This window comes from Rhineura floridana, chromosome 7 (assembly GCF_030035675.1).
Source record: "Rhineura floridana isolate rRhiFlo1 chromosome 7, rRhiFlo1.hap2, whole genome shotgun sequence".
Lineage (NCBI taxonomy): Eukaryota > Metazoa > Chordata > Lepidosauria > Squamata > Rhineuridae > Rhineura > Rhineura floridana.
The window spans coordinates 16,420,800-16,436,304 of NC_084486.1; positions in this window are offsets into that span (position 1 = coordinate 16,420,800).

The window sequence follows — 15,505 nt, forward strand, 5'->3', positions numbered from 1 at the left end:
TCTCCAGAGAGCAAATTGTGCTGGCTTCCTAAGGCTTCATCCCAGAGAGTTCAGTTGGGGCTCCAAGATCTATTCTTGGATATAGCAAACATTACATTACAAAAGAAGTGTATTTGAAGTGAGGCTGAACTAAAATCTTTCCCAGCACACACAGTTTCCCAGAAGTATTCTCCCCCTGTGAAATGTGGGGCTGTTTTGGGGGGAGGGAGGAGAAATTTATCTGGTTACCTTTCTGGGTCTTACCAGGAAGTGTGGCTGGTATGAAGCTGTGGGAAGAGAGTCCTGCCATTCCCTGCCAGCCACAAGGTTCAGAATGTGTTGAGAATGATGCAATACACTATGACATCACTCCCAAGGAATTCAGGATGAGAGGCTGACGAGAAACTAAGGAAAGCCTTGCACAGTTGTGAGTGGTACTGGGTTTTTAATGTGTGCCATTATGTATGTACCCAAAACAGCACTATTTGTGCACAAGAGAGAAGTATCCACAGACCTGGGGAAACCTCAATCTAATATAATCTTAACGGGGGGGAAATCCCTAAGGGGGGGGGAACGAAAGGATCAAACAAGCTCAGTGGCTATGGAAAATGAGAGGTGGAGGAGAAAATGGAATAGAGTATCCTGAAAGAAAGTATGGCTGACTGACTGGAACACTAAACTATAGCACTCCACACTGCAATATATTGTTCCAGATCCCATTTGTATGTATCTACAGTAGGACCCCGCTTTACGGCGCTTTGCTAATGCAGCAGTCTCAATTAGACATAATTAGACTAAAGCCCCACTCATACGGCACTTGTTCCACTTTAACGGTGGTTTTCGGGCATCGTGCGCCATTCTATTCAATGAGTTCCACTTTTCAGTGGGGGTCCGGAACGTAACCCACCGTATGAGTGGGGCCCTACTGTATACTCAGCTGTCTGACAGTCTCCTGCTCCCTTAAATGATTCCATCCTGTCTCCCTTGTTGCTCCATCTGCTGGGAGTTCCCTCCCAGAATACCCACATGGCGCCACCTTTCTCCCCCCCCTCCCATACACACTTCAAATATCTTCTGGAATCCACCTTTTCTGGCTTAACCTCTGGCTTAACCTCATCCCTTACTGAAACTAAGCCTAAGCATGTGTAACAGCATCCACACACATTCTTCATTGTTACTCTTTCCACCTTGACTTGATCCCTTTATATTGAAGGATCAGCTGGCATCCCAAGCCTTGGCTGGAGCATTAAAGGATTATTTTTCCTTTAATATTACTCCAGAGGTACATTTTAATACTATATGGGATGCAATGCTACTATTAGGGGGCATTGTATTGCAGAGGGCGTAAAACGTAAAAAAAAGACTGGATCCAATTAAATTACAACTATTGGAAGAGATTAAATCCTTGGAACACCAACGTAAAATTACAAGCTCTAAACAAATTTATACAAAACTATGTAGGAAACGTAAGGAATTAGAAGCATTGGACTGCTAAAATAGCCATATCTTTATGGTTTATAAAACAAAAATATTATGAACCTGGTAATAAAAGTTTCAAATTACTTGCAAGTGCATTACCCTATCACAACCAATTCTCACAAATACCGGTAATTCATACGGAAGGAGAGAATCTTACTTATGACCCCAAAGTAATTAATTCTACATTTGCTAATTATTATCAAGAGTTAGGGTTAGGGTTAGAGATGAAAATGCTAAATTGAAATCTAAATTATTGCTCTCTAAACTATTAATGGCAGCTTGTCAAACGGTGGTGCAAAACTGGAAAACACTAGAAAATCTGGAAAAAATGACATGGTACAGAAATATATGGAATTTGGCCTTATTAGACAAAATTACCCATAATCTACACTTTTTACAAGAGAACACTAAATCCGATTTATATACTGCTACATGGTGGTCATTTATTGAATATGCAAATAAATATGGTTTACATGACCTTCTCTCATCTACAGCTAGATCCATATGGTTCTCTTAATTTTTGGTAATTTTACTTTTGTTAATTAATTTACAAATATGGAACTGTATTTTAAATGGTATATCCATAAGTTTATTACATCTCTCTTCCAATGTATTGAAAATGATGCTTGTTACTTTTTTGTTTTGTTTTACGTTATACATATATATTCATCCTCAGTGACCTGGGCTTGGGATTGTTGTTTTTGTTCATGTTGTTGTTTTGTTGTTTTGTTATTATATATTCAATAAAGTAAAAAAAACCCTTTCCACCTCACTTTCATCTATTGTCTTCTCTTCCATCAAAATTTAGATTGTAAGCTGCTTGGGGCAGAGCCTATCTTCTTGCTGGCATTACTGTATAAAATATTATGCACATTGATGGGCCTATATAAATAAATCATCATCATCATCATTAGTTTTTCGTTTTAGGCACGCATTCAGATTGAAATGGAAGGTTTTGTAAATCTGAAGTTGAATAATGGTTTGTTTTTTAAAGAAGGGTGTATTGCTTTTGATATGGGTGTGTGGACTTTTATACGCTCAGGATATATTTATATTTTCAAAACTTCATTAAAAGAGATTTTCTTGGAGTAAACAAAAGTATTTTTCATCATGTGAACAAGCATTCATAGGAGTGTTTATTTTAGGTGGAGGTGGGCTCATAGAAGCAATTAGGGACGTGCAAAACCTACCATTGTTCTGTCTCATAGTCTACTACTTGTGCAAATCAGATGTTCACTGGCATTCACATCCAAACATGGACATTGTCCAGCTATGCGATTATTTTCAATGGGATGCACACCAGAATGCAGGATGCTGGCTTTCTATTCCATTGTATTCAGTGGGATGCACATTTGGGTGGACATTTGGAAACACATAAAAAAACATGTTCCATAATGATTCTTCATGTCCCAAAAAGCTTATACAACATTTTCTAAATCTGGTTATTTCCCTTCTTCAGATTAGCTTGCAGAAGAATGCATGCAGCCACTGATAATTTTTCCCTTGATGGAAAATAAACTGGGTAGAACCTGAAACAAGCAGCGTTTGTGTTAATGGTCCACACTCAAAGAAGCTACAGTATTTGAGGTAGAAATCAAGCTTATTACATCACCACAGCATAACAAATGCCCAGGGCCGGTTCTAAAGGGTGGCCAGGTTGGGCACTGGCCCGAGGGCCCCGGAGCTACAGCAGCCCCTGAGGGGCCCTCCACTCCCCTTCCATGATCCACGCCCCCCCACACACCCCACTTACCTGTCAGCTGGCTTTTTAGCATTGCCCTTAATGAAGATGGTGGCCGCAGCTTCCCTAAGGTACTGAAGCCACTGCCGCCATCTTAGTTGATGGCAGAGATGTGAGTGCGTAGCATGTACGTGTGCCATCAACAGAGATGGCGGCAGAGGCTTCATTCCCCTTATGGAAACCGCGGCCACCATCTTCATTAAGGGCAATGGTAAAGACTAGACAGGTAGGGGGGCCACAGGGGGGCCAGGGCAAGCTGATGCCAAAGGGCCCCCTTATGCCTGGAGCTGGCCCTGCAAATGCCAATGAATATATCAAAAGCACCCAAGACCAGACCTTGGGGTGGGGGCACACTAGATTTGTGTTGCTGGATCAGTTGTATCATTCTCCTCAGGTTTCTTTTCTTTTTTTTAAATAATTTTTATTCAAATTTTTCAAAAGACAAACAAAACAAAGTCAAACAACAAAAACATAACAATACAACGAAAGAAAAAAAATAAAATAGTTGACTTCCGATTTGTCGCAGATCAGCTATGAGTATATAATATACATCAAACCTGTCCCTTAATATATACATACAGGATCACTCTTCTCCATAGGCTATCTTAGTTTATCGTCAAATCCCAATATCATCATTTTATTTTGATCTTTCAACAAAAAGTCTAAGAGAGGCTTCCATTCCTTAAGAAATGTATCTGTCGATTTTTCTCTAAGTAAACATGTCAATTTATCCATCTCGACTAAGTCCATTAATTTCAATAGCCATTCTTCCGTTGTTGGTGTTGATTCCATTTTCCACTTTTGTGCATATAATAATCTTGCTGCCGTAATCATATATAATATTATTCTTCCATATTTCTTTTCTATTTGTTTATCCATAAAACCCAATAAAAAAAATTATGGTTTTGACTGAATATTTATCTTTAGAATTTTTTGCATCTTCCTACCTATCTGTGCCCAAAATGATTTTGCCTTTTTACACAGCCACCGCATATGATAAAATGATCCTTCTTGTTGTTTACATTTCCAACAAACATTAGAAACATTACTATACATTTTTGACAACTTTTCTGGAGTCATGTACCAACGATACATCATTTTATAGAAATTTTCTTTAAGATTATAGCATAATGTAAATCTCAAGCCTTTTTTCCACATATTTTTCCATTGATCCATTTGTATGTTATAACCAAAAATTTTTGCCCACTTTACCATACACTCTTTTACTTGTTCTTCTTCCATATCCGTTTTCAGCAAGAGTTTATACATTTTCACAATTGTATTTTCATCATTTGTACACAAACCTATTTCAAAATCAGATTTACTTATTTCAAACCCATACATTTTCTTGTCCATTTTATATCTTTCTAACAATTGTAAATAGGCAAACCATTGAGAACTATATCCTTCCTTTATCAGTTGTTCTCTCTCTTTCATTATATATTCTCCATGTACATTTTCTAATAGTTCTTGATAAGTTAACCATTTCTCTTTTCCAGCCATTTCTCTTCTGTAAAACGCTTCTTGACTTGAGACACATAATGGTATTTTCGAATAGAACCTTGGTTTATATCTATTCCATATTTTCAACAGAGGACGTCTTATAAAATGATTATTAAAGTCTACATTTACTTTTACTTTGTCATACCATAGATATCCATGCCATCCCCACTTCAGGTTATGGCCCTCCAAATCCAATAGTCTTTTATTCCTCAATAAAATCCATTCCTTTATCCAGACTAAACAGCAGGCAGCAAAATAAAGTCTCAGATTTGGTAATCCCAGTTGTCCTCTTTCTTTGGCATCTTGTAGTAATTTAAATTTAACTCTTGGTTTTTTTCCTTGCCATACAAATTTAGAGATATCTTTTTGCCATTGTTTAAAAGGTAAATCAGAGGATATTACAGGTATTGTTTGAAACAAAAACATCATTCTTGGTAATACATTCATTTTTATCACAGATATTCTACCCATTAATGACAATTGTAGTTTATCCCATCTTAGCAGATCTTTCTTAATCTCTGTCCATAATTTTTCATAATTATTATGAAACAACTTTGAATTTTTATTTGTCATAATGATACCTAAATATTTCAACTTTTTCTCTATTGTAAAATCTGTCTTGTCCATTAACTCTTTCTGTTCCCTTAAAGTTAAATTTTTCACCAACATCTTTGTTTTTTGATTGTTGATCTTAAATCCTGCTAACGGTCCAAATTCTTTTAATTTGTCCATCAATACATTAATTCCTTCCAAAGGGTTTTCTAATACAATTATCAAATCATCAGCAAATGCTCTCAGTTTATATTCTTCTTTTTTATCTTTAATCCCAAAATCCTTTTATCTTGCCTTATATCTCTAAGCAGCACTTCTAAGACCAGAATAAATAGAAGGGGAGATAATGGACATCCCTGTCTTGTACCCTTTTGTATTTCACATGAATCCGTTAAATCTCCATTAACAATTATCTGAGCCTTCTGAGATGTATAAATTGATCTAATCCATTTTATAAAATTGTCTCCAAAATCCATTTGCTCCAAAACCTGAAACATAAATTTCCAATTCAAATTATCAAATGCTTTCTCAGCATCTAAGAAAATCAAAGCTGCTTGTTTATCATTTCGTTGTTCTAAATATTCCAACACATTCAAGACATTCCTGACGTTGTCACGTAATTGTCTTTTAGGTAAAAACCCTGATTGATCTTCCTGGATAAATTGTTGCAATATTATTTTCATTCTTTCTGCCAAAATCATTGTAAAAATTTTATAGTCATTATTCAATAGAGATATCGGCCGATAATTTTTTGTTTTAGTTAAATCTTGCTCCTCTTTAGGTATTAATGTTATGTTTATACATTTTCACAATTGTTCAATCGGGTTTTAGGCCCGGTTTTGGCACTGAGACAGCCTTGGTCGCCCTGTACGATGACCTATGTCGGGAAAGAGACAGAGGGAGTGTAACTCTGTTGATTCTCCTTGATCTCTCAGCGGCTTTTGATACCATCGACCATGGTATCCTTCTGGAGAGGCTCGCGGAGTTGGGAGTTGGAGGTACTGCTTGGCAGTGGTTCCGCTCCTACTTGGCGGGTCGTCTCCAGAAGGTAGTGCTTGGGGAACATTGCTCGACACCGCGGGCTCTCCAATATGGGTCCCGCAGGGGTCAGTTTTGTCCCCCCTGCTTTTTAATATCTACATGAAGCCGTTGGGAGAGGTCATCAGGAGTTTTGGAGTGCGTTGTCATCAGTATGCTGATGACACACAGCTCTACTTCTCCTTTTCATCTTCTTCAGGTGAGGCTGTCGATTTGCTGAACCGTTGCCTGGCCTCGACAATGGACTGGATGAGAGTTAACAAACTGAAGCTCAATCCAGACAAGACTGAGATGCTGTTGGTGGACGGGTTCTCTGATCGGATGGTGGATATATACCCTGTCCTGGACGGGGTTACACTCCCCCTAAAGGACCGGGTTCGTAGTCTGGGAGTCTTTTTAGACTCTTCCCTCTCACTTGAGGCTCAAGTAGCCTCGGTGGTTAGGAATGCGTTTTACCAACTTCGGTTGGTAGCCCAGCTACGTCCCTATTTGAGTAAAGAGGACCTTACATCAGTGGTACATGCTCTGGTAACCTCACGTTTGGATTACTGTAATGCGCTTTACGTAGGGCTACCTTTGAAGACAGTTCGGAAGCTACAACTAGTGCAAAATGCGGCGGCCAGATTGCTGACAAGGACCAAGCGGTCCGAGCATATAACACCTGTTCTGGCCAGCTTGCACTGGTTGCCAATATGTTTCCGGGCTAGATTCAAAGTGTTGGTATTAACCTATAAAGCCTTATACGGTGCGGGACCACGATACCTTGCGGAACGCCTCTTCCGATATGAACCGGCCCGTGCACTACGTTCTGCTACGAAGGCCCTCCTCCGGGTTCCAACTCACAGGGAGGCCCGGAGGGTGATGACAAGATCTAGGGCCTTCTCAGTGGTGGCCCCCGAACTATGGAACAGTCTCCCCGAGGAAGTACGCCTGGCGCCGACTCTGCTCTCCTTCCGGCGCCAGGTCAAAACCTTCCTATTCTCTGAAGCATTTTAAATTACACTGATTTAATTTTAAAAATGTTTATTGTGTTGGATTGTTGCTTGTATTTTAGTATTGTTTTGTTATTTATTGTATTTTTATGCTGTTTTATGTTCACCGCCCAGAGAGCTATTGCTAGTCGGGCGGTATATAAATTTAATAAATAAATAAATAAATAAATAAATAAATTAGCATTTTTCCAACTATCCGGTATCTTTCCCTCTTGCAAAATAGAATTCATTGTAGACTGTAAAGGTAGTAAGAGTTCTTCCTCCAAACATTTATAGTACACTGCAGATAATCCATCTGGTCCTGGCGGCTTTCCTGATTTAATTTTGTTTATAGCTTCAGATATCTCTCTTGACGTGATAGGGCTATTAATAGCTTGTCTCTGAAAGTCTGTAATTTTAGGCAAATTCTGTTTAGATATATACTCTTCTATTTTTTCAGATGGGATTTCCTGACACTTGTACAATGTTGAATAATATTGATGAAAAATCTTTTTGATTTTTACATTATCTGTCAGCATCTCATCTCCTTCTTGTATCTTTAAAATAATATTTTTTGACGTTCTTTTCTTAATTTATATGCTAACCATTTCCCCGGTTTATTTGCAAATTCAAAAGTCCTTTGTTTAGCAAAATTTAGTTTCCTTTCAATTTCTCTAACTGTCAGCATTGATACTTGATTCTGTAACATTTTAATTTGATTTACAATAGAAACTTTAGTTGGATTCTTTTTCAATTCTTCCTCTTTTTGTTTTATTTCTTCCAAAATTAATTGCATTTTCTGTTGTTTCTTTTTTTTAATTCAGAGTTACATTTAATAAAATATCCCCTTATAAATGCCTTACTTGTATCCCAAACAATATTTTCATTTGTTCCTTTATGTAAATTATGTTCAAAAAACTCTTTTAATTTCTTCTTACATTCTTGTACTACTTTGTCATTCTGTAATAAAGATTCATTTAGTCTCCATCTAAATCCAAGATTTTTTTTTTTTGAAAGTTAATATCACAGGATTGTGGTCCGAAAAAGTTTTTGGTAATATATCCATTTTAAAAAATATCTTTCACTAGATTTTTAGACATCCAAATCATATCAATCCTCAAAAATGTTTTATGTCTTTCTGTAAAATAAGTAAATTCCTTTGCATTATCATTTATATATCTCCAGGTATCCACCAATTCTAAATTTTCCATCAATTCAAAGCAAATCTTCGGTAATTTACCCTGTGTCTCTTTAATATTTTTTTCAGAAAGTCTATCAATTTTTGGTGAGATTACCCCATTCCAATCACCCATGACACACCAATGATCATATGAAAACTCTGACAATTTTTCCATAAGTCCTGTGTAAAACCTTGTTTTATCTTCATTGGGGGCATAAATACCCACTATCAAAATTTTTATGCCCTGTAAAGTAATTTCAACCCCCACAAATCTACCACTATCATCCAGTAATATCAATTTAGGAAGCAATTGTGGGTTAATGTAAAGAACAACTCCATTTTTTTTTTAATCCAGCCGAAATAAATTCTTCACCCAAATTTTTACAAATCAAATATTTGGAATCTTTCTTCTTAATATGAGTTTCTTGTAAACAAATTATATCCAATTTTAATTTTTTCAAATAATGAAACACTTTCTTTCTCTTCTGCGCCGTGTTGGCTCCATTTATATTCCAAGTTAGATATTTGTAATCCATCTTTAAGCGTGTATTTTAAAATGTACCTGATGCTCCCTTTAATCCATCATCTTCCTTTCCCTCCTCTGCATGTTCCTGTTGACTTTGTTTCCCAGGAATTATATCTATATCTTTGAGTTTATCTTCTTCCATGTCTTTTGAAGCTTTTCTCAAGAAATCCCTTGCTTTTTGAACAGTATTCAATCGATATTTCTGTTGTCTGAATGTAAAAATCACTCCTTCTGGAACATCCCATCTAAATTGAATTTTGCATTGCTTAAGTTTTTCTGTAAAGAAAGCATATTCTTTTCTCTTACGTAAAAGTCTAATAGGAATTTCTTTCATCACCAGTATTTCCTTACCATCAATTTTAAAGGTATTGTTGAAGTGTTGTTGTAATACCATATCTCTGGTCGTCTTTTTTATAAAGTGAACAAGCACATCTCTTGGAATTTTTTTCATTGTTGCATATCAGGAATTAATTCTATAAACTTTATCTATTTCAAATTTCATCCGATCTTCATTCAAATCCAAAAATTTTACTAAAGCATTAACAATTTTATCTCTGATATCTTCACCTGTTTCCTCAGGGATTGCACGGAATCTCAAACAATGTTCTTTATTTCTTAATTCAATCACAGCCATGTAGTCCAATTTTTTTTCTAATTCCAGATTTAATATATCTGTTCTATTCTCCAAGATTTGTACCTTTTCTTTAGTATTTTTTACATCCTCCATTATTTGCCCAATTGTCCCTTTAATCTCATCCACTTGTGTTTTAATATGGTCTTTTATATCTTTCAATTCAGTTTTCATTTCTTGTTTTAGATCACTAATCCCTTCCATTATTTTTTGAAACATATCTGGGGGTATAGCCCCTTCCTGTGGATCAATTGAACCTCTTCGCTCCTGAGCCTTAGCTGCTTTTCTAGTTGTCATTCTCAAAAGAAGCCTTTAATTTCTGATATTAACCACTGTTCCGAAACCTAGAGGCAGTCTATTTCTTTTTTTTTCCTCCACCAACAAAAGAGTTAATATTCCAGGCCTGTTATTATAGTCCGGCCAGCACAGTTCTTATCTACGTCCAGGAATGCAAAACAATTCTGGTTCACAACACCAAGCAATTAGTAACATATACGAACAGCAGATTCGTCCAAAAAGAAATAATCCAAGGAGAAAAATAGTCCAAAATATATTTCCATCAAATAATAATTGCCTCTCATCCGTTTTTAATCTTTATAACTCCAAATTCAGGCCAGCTTTTTGTCGTAAAAAAAATAAAATAAATTGTTTACATTTTCTTTCTTCCTTAATTATATTTAAAAGAGAAAAAGTATGACTCACCCAGATTTCTCAATTGCTGATTCGTAAACAAATCCCTTTTACTGTAGTAATTTAAGCCAAATGATAAGATTTAGACAGAAGGAGGCTCGCTGGTTAAGAACGTTTTTAAGAAGAAGAAAAAACGCCTCACTTTTTTTCAGTACAGCTTGTTGGAAGTCCTGACCCCGTCTTCAGCCGATCGGTATGCCTTCTTATCTCAGGGAATTCCTGATCAATTCCAGCCGCCGACAGCTCAACGAAGTCCTATGGAAAATCTGATCGGTTCACCTTTACCTTGGAGAACATTTAAGCCAGTCAAAGTTTCCTCTTGGCTGGCTTTTAAACTGAAAAAAGCTTCCTCTGAGGCAGAGATCTCTCAGAGACAACCACCAGCTGGGCACTCACTTCCGGGAAGTCCATTCTCCTCAGGTTTCAAAATAACCCCACCCATCCAGACAGCCTATTATAGATTGGGCCTGGTCCTTTGAAGGCAACATTTTGGACTTCTCCATTTGGCTTTCTAGGTAACATCCAAGTGTCTATAGTTCCAGCATTCCTGTCTGTTCTCTGTCTGCTTTCTCAGTCTTGCTTAGACCTCCTCACTCATTTCTTCAGAGCTTTGGTCCATTCCTTTGGGGCTCTTTACCCCAACCAGAATCTGTGCTTCTGGCTGCCTTGCACCTCAACATGGGCTGCTGCCTCAGCACAGTTGTTCTAGGGCAAGGATGGGGAACATTTCGGTCTTCAGCTGTTGTTGGACTCCAGCTCCCATCAGCCAACATGGCCAGTGGTCCAGTGACATCTGGAAGATCACAGACTCACCCAGCCCTGTTCCAGGGCCACATGTGTTTATTTATTTTTATATACCACATTCATATACTGCTCAATAACAACATTCTCTGGGTGGTTTACAATATTAGTAAAAATTTAAAATACCAAAACCAATAAACCATAAAACAACAGATTCAAACAAAATTCTGAAAGATTCAAGAGATCTTTAAAAGTTCTTTCAAGGGCTCGGAAAATAAAATAAAATAAAATGGTGCCAAAATGACCCTAAATTAGGCACTAGGCAAGCCTCTGTGGAGAGGGCATTCAACAGCCAGGGGGCCACCACCCAAAAGCCCTTTTTCCTACTAGCTACCCTCTGAAGGGGCCTCTGAAGATGAACTCAGAGACTAGGCCAGTACATACAGGAGGAGGCAATCCTTCAGGTAACCACCACCACCACCCCATTCAAGACAGAAATAATTCAGGATAGACATTTGCCCTTACCAGGGTCAAAGGAGTCTGGAAAGAGGAGAGGATAATGACAGGACTGCTGACTGCAGGATCCCAAGGTAGGCGGTCTTGGGCCCATAAAGGATAAGCAAGGAAGCAGCTGTGATTGTTCAGGAGACAGAAGAGGTGTATGACTTCTGGTCATATGGAGATGTTTCACAAAGTTCTTACACTTAATTACTGTGTCCATGCTGTACTATGGGTATTTGAAAGAACATATGTGATGATATGTACATGTATGTGGGACAGATGGACTGACTCATTCGCTCGCATGAGCCTTGCTGGTTCACACCAAAGGTATGTGTTATCGAGCATCTTGTTTCCAACAGCGCCAGCCTGATACCCTTTGAAGCACCCAAGCATGGCATCAAGAAAATTCTCCCCTCCCCTTCTATTTGTGTATGGTGTTCAGATATGTATTGCCTCTGAACATGGAGTTCCATTTAGCTATCATGGCTAACTGTTAACAGACCTGTCCTCCATGAATTTGTCTTTTTTAAAAAGCCTTCTAAGCCAGTGGCCATCACTACTACGTCTTGCAGCAGTGAATGCCTTAAGTCAAGGATGGAGAATGTGTGGCCCTCTCCAACTCCCATCATCCCTGACCACTGGGCATAGATGATCCAACTCCCATCGTCCTGACTACTGGGCATACATTTGGTTCTTCATTTGGTTCTTCCACCCAGGAGTCCAGGGCAGCAAGCAAGGGATAAAACACTAAAGACATCTTTAAAAATCTTAAAGATGTTAAAATCTAACATTCAATGGTGGGCGCCTCTTCTCACATCTCTTTTTACCAAGATAAACTTGACGGGAATTATCCCTACATCCTGGCTTGAGGCAACCATTATTCCGATTTATAAAAAAGGTGACAGAACAGATCCAACAAACTATAGGCCTATTAGCCTTCTTTCTGTAGTGGGTAAGACCTATGCGAGTCTTCTAAATAATAGACTACAATCCTGGTTAGAGCAAGAACAAATTTTAGGACAGGAACAGGCAGGTTTTTGCAAAAACAGATCAACTAACGATCACTGTTTAGTTTTAAGACATTTAGCTGAAAAATATTCTAGCGGCTTTAAGAGAGGTCTCTTTGTCGCTTTCATGGACCTCAAAACAGCTTTTGATTCCATTCCAAGAGACCTACTTTGGGCTAAATTAAATAAAACCACAATTGATAAGCGCCTTCTATTCTTAATTAGCCGACTCTATCATGGTACCTCTCTTAGGGTGCGTTCTGGGTCAAGCGAAAGCTTGTCAAACCCCATACCAACTAATATTGGAGTCCGTCAAGGTTGTGTCCTAGCCCCTGCTCTTTTCAACCTTTTCCTTAATGATCTGAGCTCTAAATGCACTGCCAAAAATCTTCACTTACCCAAAATAGAAGTGAGTTGCCCACTTCTGCTCTATGCGGACGACATGGTCCTAATGTCCTTTTCGGAAATTGGACTCAAGCGACTTATTAGCATCTTTATGACCTATTGTAATGAGAATTCTCTCTCTATTAATTATAATAAGTCAAAAATAATGGTCTTCCCAAATAAACATCCAAAGAAACGTTGGTTAATAAAAGGTCAAACGATTGACCAGGTTAAAAAAAATTAAATATTTAGGAGTTATATTTTGTTCTTCCCTCTCCTGGTCAACTCATACTAAGTCCGCAATTAACGCAGCACAAAACACCTCCAAAGCCTCTATCAGATTTTTTTATACAAAGGGAGGGCGATATATTCCTGCCGCTATGAAAATTTTCAAACTCAAAATATTACCTCAACTATTGTACGGCACTCCAATCTGGATAACAAACTTTAATGGGAAAATTGAAGCGGTTCTTTCAGGGTACTTGCGGGCTATATTTGGTCTGCCTAGATGTGCCTCTCCAGCTGGACTCTGTCTTGAAGTGGGTATAAATTCGGTGGAATGTATAGCCTGGTCACAAGCATTTAAATTTTGGACCAAAATGGCTTATTTTGGTCCCTCCCTGGGATTCCTGAATCTAATATGGGAGGATCCTTTCAAATGCTTGTGGTCCAAAATTTTTAATGAAAAGCTAAACCGCCTAGGACTGTCGCACGATCTATTGTCCTCATGGGATTTTATGAAAGCCAATTCTATTATTACCCAAAGAATAGCAGACTTAGATCGACAATATTCATTATCAAAGGCCAAAACTTCTTCTTCCCCCCTTTTCCTGGATTTAACTTTTCGTTTTCCATCCCAAGCCTCATATTTGGAAGAATTAACGTTCCCTCATTATAGATTCTTGTTTTCCCGAGCAAGGTTTAATTGTTTACCCTCCCTTTATTTAACGGGCCGTTTTCAAGGCATTCCTATACAGTCTCGTTTTTGTATATGTAATTCTAACCTCCCAGAAACTGTTGAACATGTACTCCTTGAATGTGAACTATATAGTGACACCAGGACTAAACTTATCGTTCCACTTATTATAAATTCTTCTGAAAGATCCTCAAAACGGATAGCTCGGCACCTTTTGTTAGATAAAGATAAACTCATAACAGAGCATGTTGCAAAGTTTCTTTTCATAGCTCAATCGGTCAGGAACAGACAGACTCAAAAATCATAATTGTACCAAAAGTGTTGTTTTATTTTGGACTTTCCTTCTGTATTATGGGTCTATGACTGTAAGTTTTTAAAATAAATAAATAAATAAAAATCTTAAAAACAAAACATCTTTCAAAACAAACCTCTCTGCAGACAAATAAGGATGAATGCTCAATTTATAGGTAATTTGGAAGCAACCTCTGCTGAGAAAGACTTCATATATGAGGGAAACAGAATTTGCAACTGCAGGCTGTAATGTAAATCTGAAAATGAGATGCACCATACATTCTAGGGACTTCCTCTGAACACACATGCCTATGAATAATCTTCGGACAGCAGGGGTAGGCTCCACTGTCAGTCACTTTCACCTGTATAGTTGCAAAATGAAAGCTGTGCAGCCTTGACGGCAGAAAATCATTCTCCACCTAGAGGCAATCAATGGTTCTCACTGTGTTTGCAAATTCCAGAGGGTGTTTTAAGATTCGCTAACTTCCCTTTCTCCAACACACATACCAAATAGAGATATAATTCAAATATTGAACATAATGTATTCTGCTTTAGCAACATGGCCATGATTGCAAATGCCTGCATCTTTCAGAACTATTTGTCCACAAGAAAAATGAGAAAAAATGATTTCCAAACAAGAAAAAAATTATACTATACATGTGCTTTCCAGCAACTTCTTCTACCCTTCTCCCTCATATGATAGTTTTCTCCGCATAGGAACATTTTTAGTTGGGGAGCGTCATTCATGTGATTTCCCCCTTCAGTCTAAAATAGTACAATCCAGTAAAAGTTGCACTATCTACTTTTCTTGCTCTTATGTTTCCATTCTTAAATGTGCTTTACTAGACTAGTGAGACTGCCATCAAAACCTTTAATCACTTTGGTGAACAACTATGTCAGATTCTGTTCTGTGACATGGTGCCAAAGTGGATCAAGTAATTTTGACCAAGCCAATGAATTCCCCCTGCCCTCCCCCCATGAATGATAAGTCTCGCTAGTATAGTTAAAATCACCATATAATACCTCTTTACACAAATGCCTTTCGTCAGGTTAGGAGGCCATATGACTCCCAGTTTCAGTGGTAGCCCACTGATCTGTTAAGATCCAAAGCAAGCCTGAGTAACTTTTTGTTAAATAGAGAGTTTAGGATAAATACATTCCATGCAGGATCCTTTAGGTACCCCAAGCATGATGCAAACTTACCAAATTACCAAAACAACATACAAACCGAAACACAGCTATCCTTTGAAATTTGCCCTTATCCAAAATTTGCAGCACAGTTCTCTAGCCAAGGAATGTGTACAAAAATGCATATCCTAAGGCAAAGTGTACATATAAATACATATATTAGTGAGAATAACATACAAAAATGCAT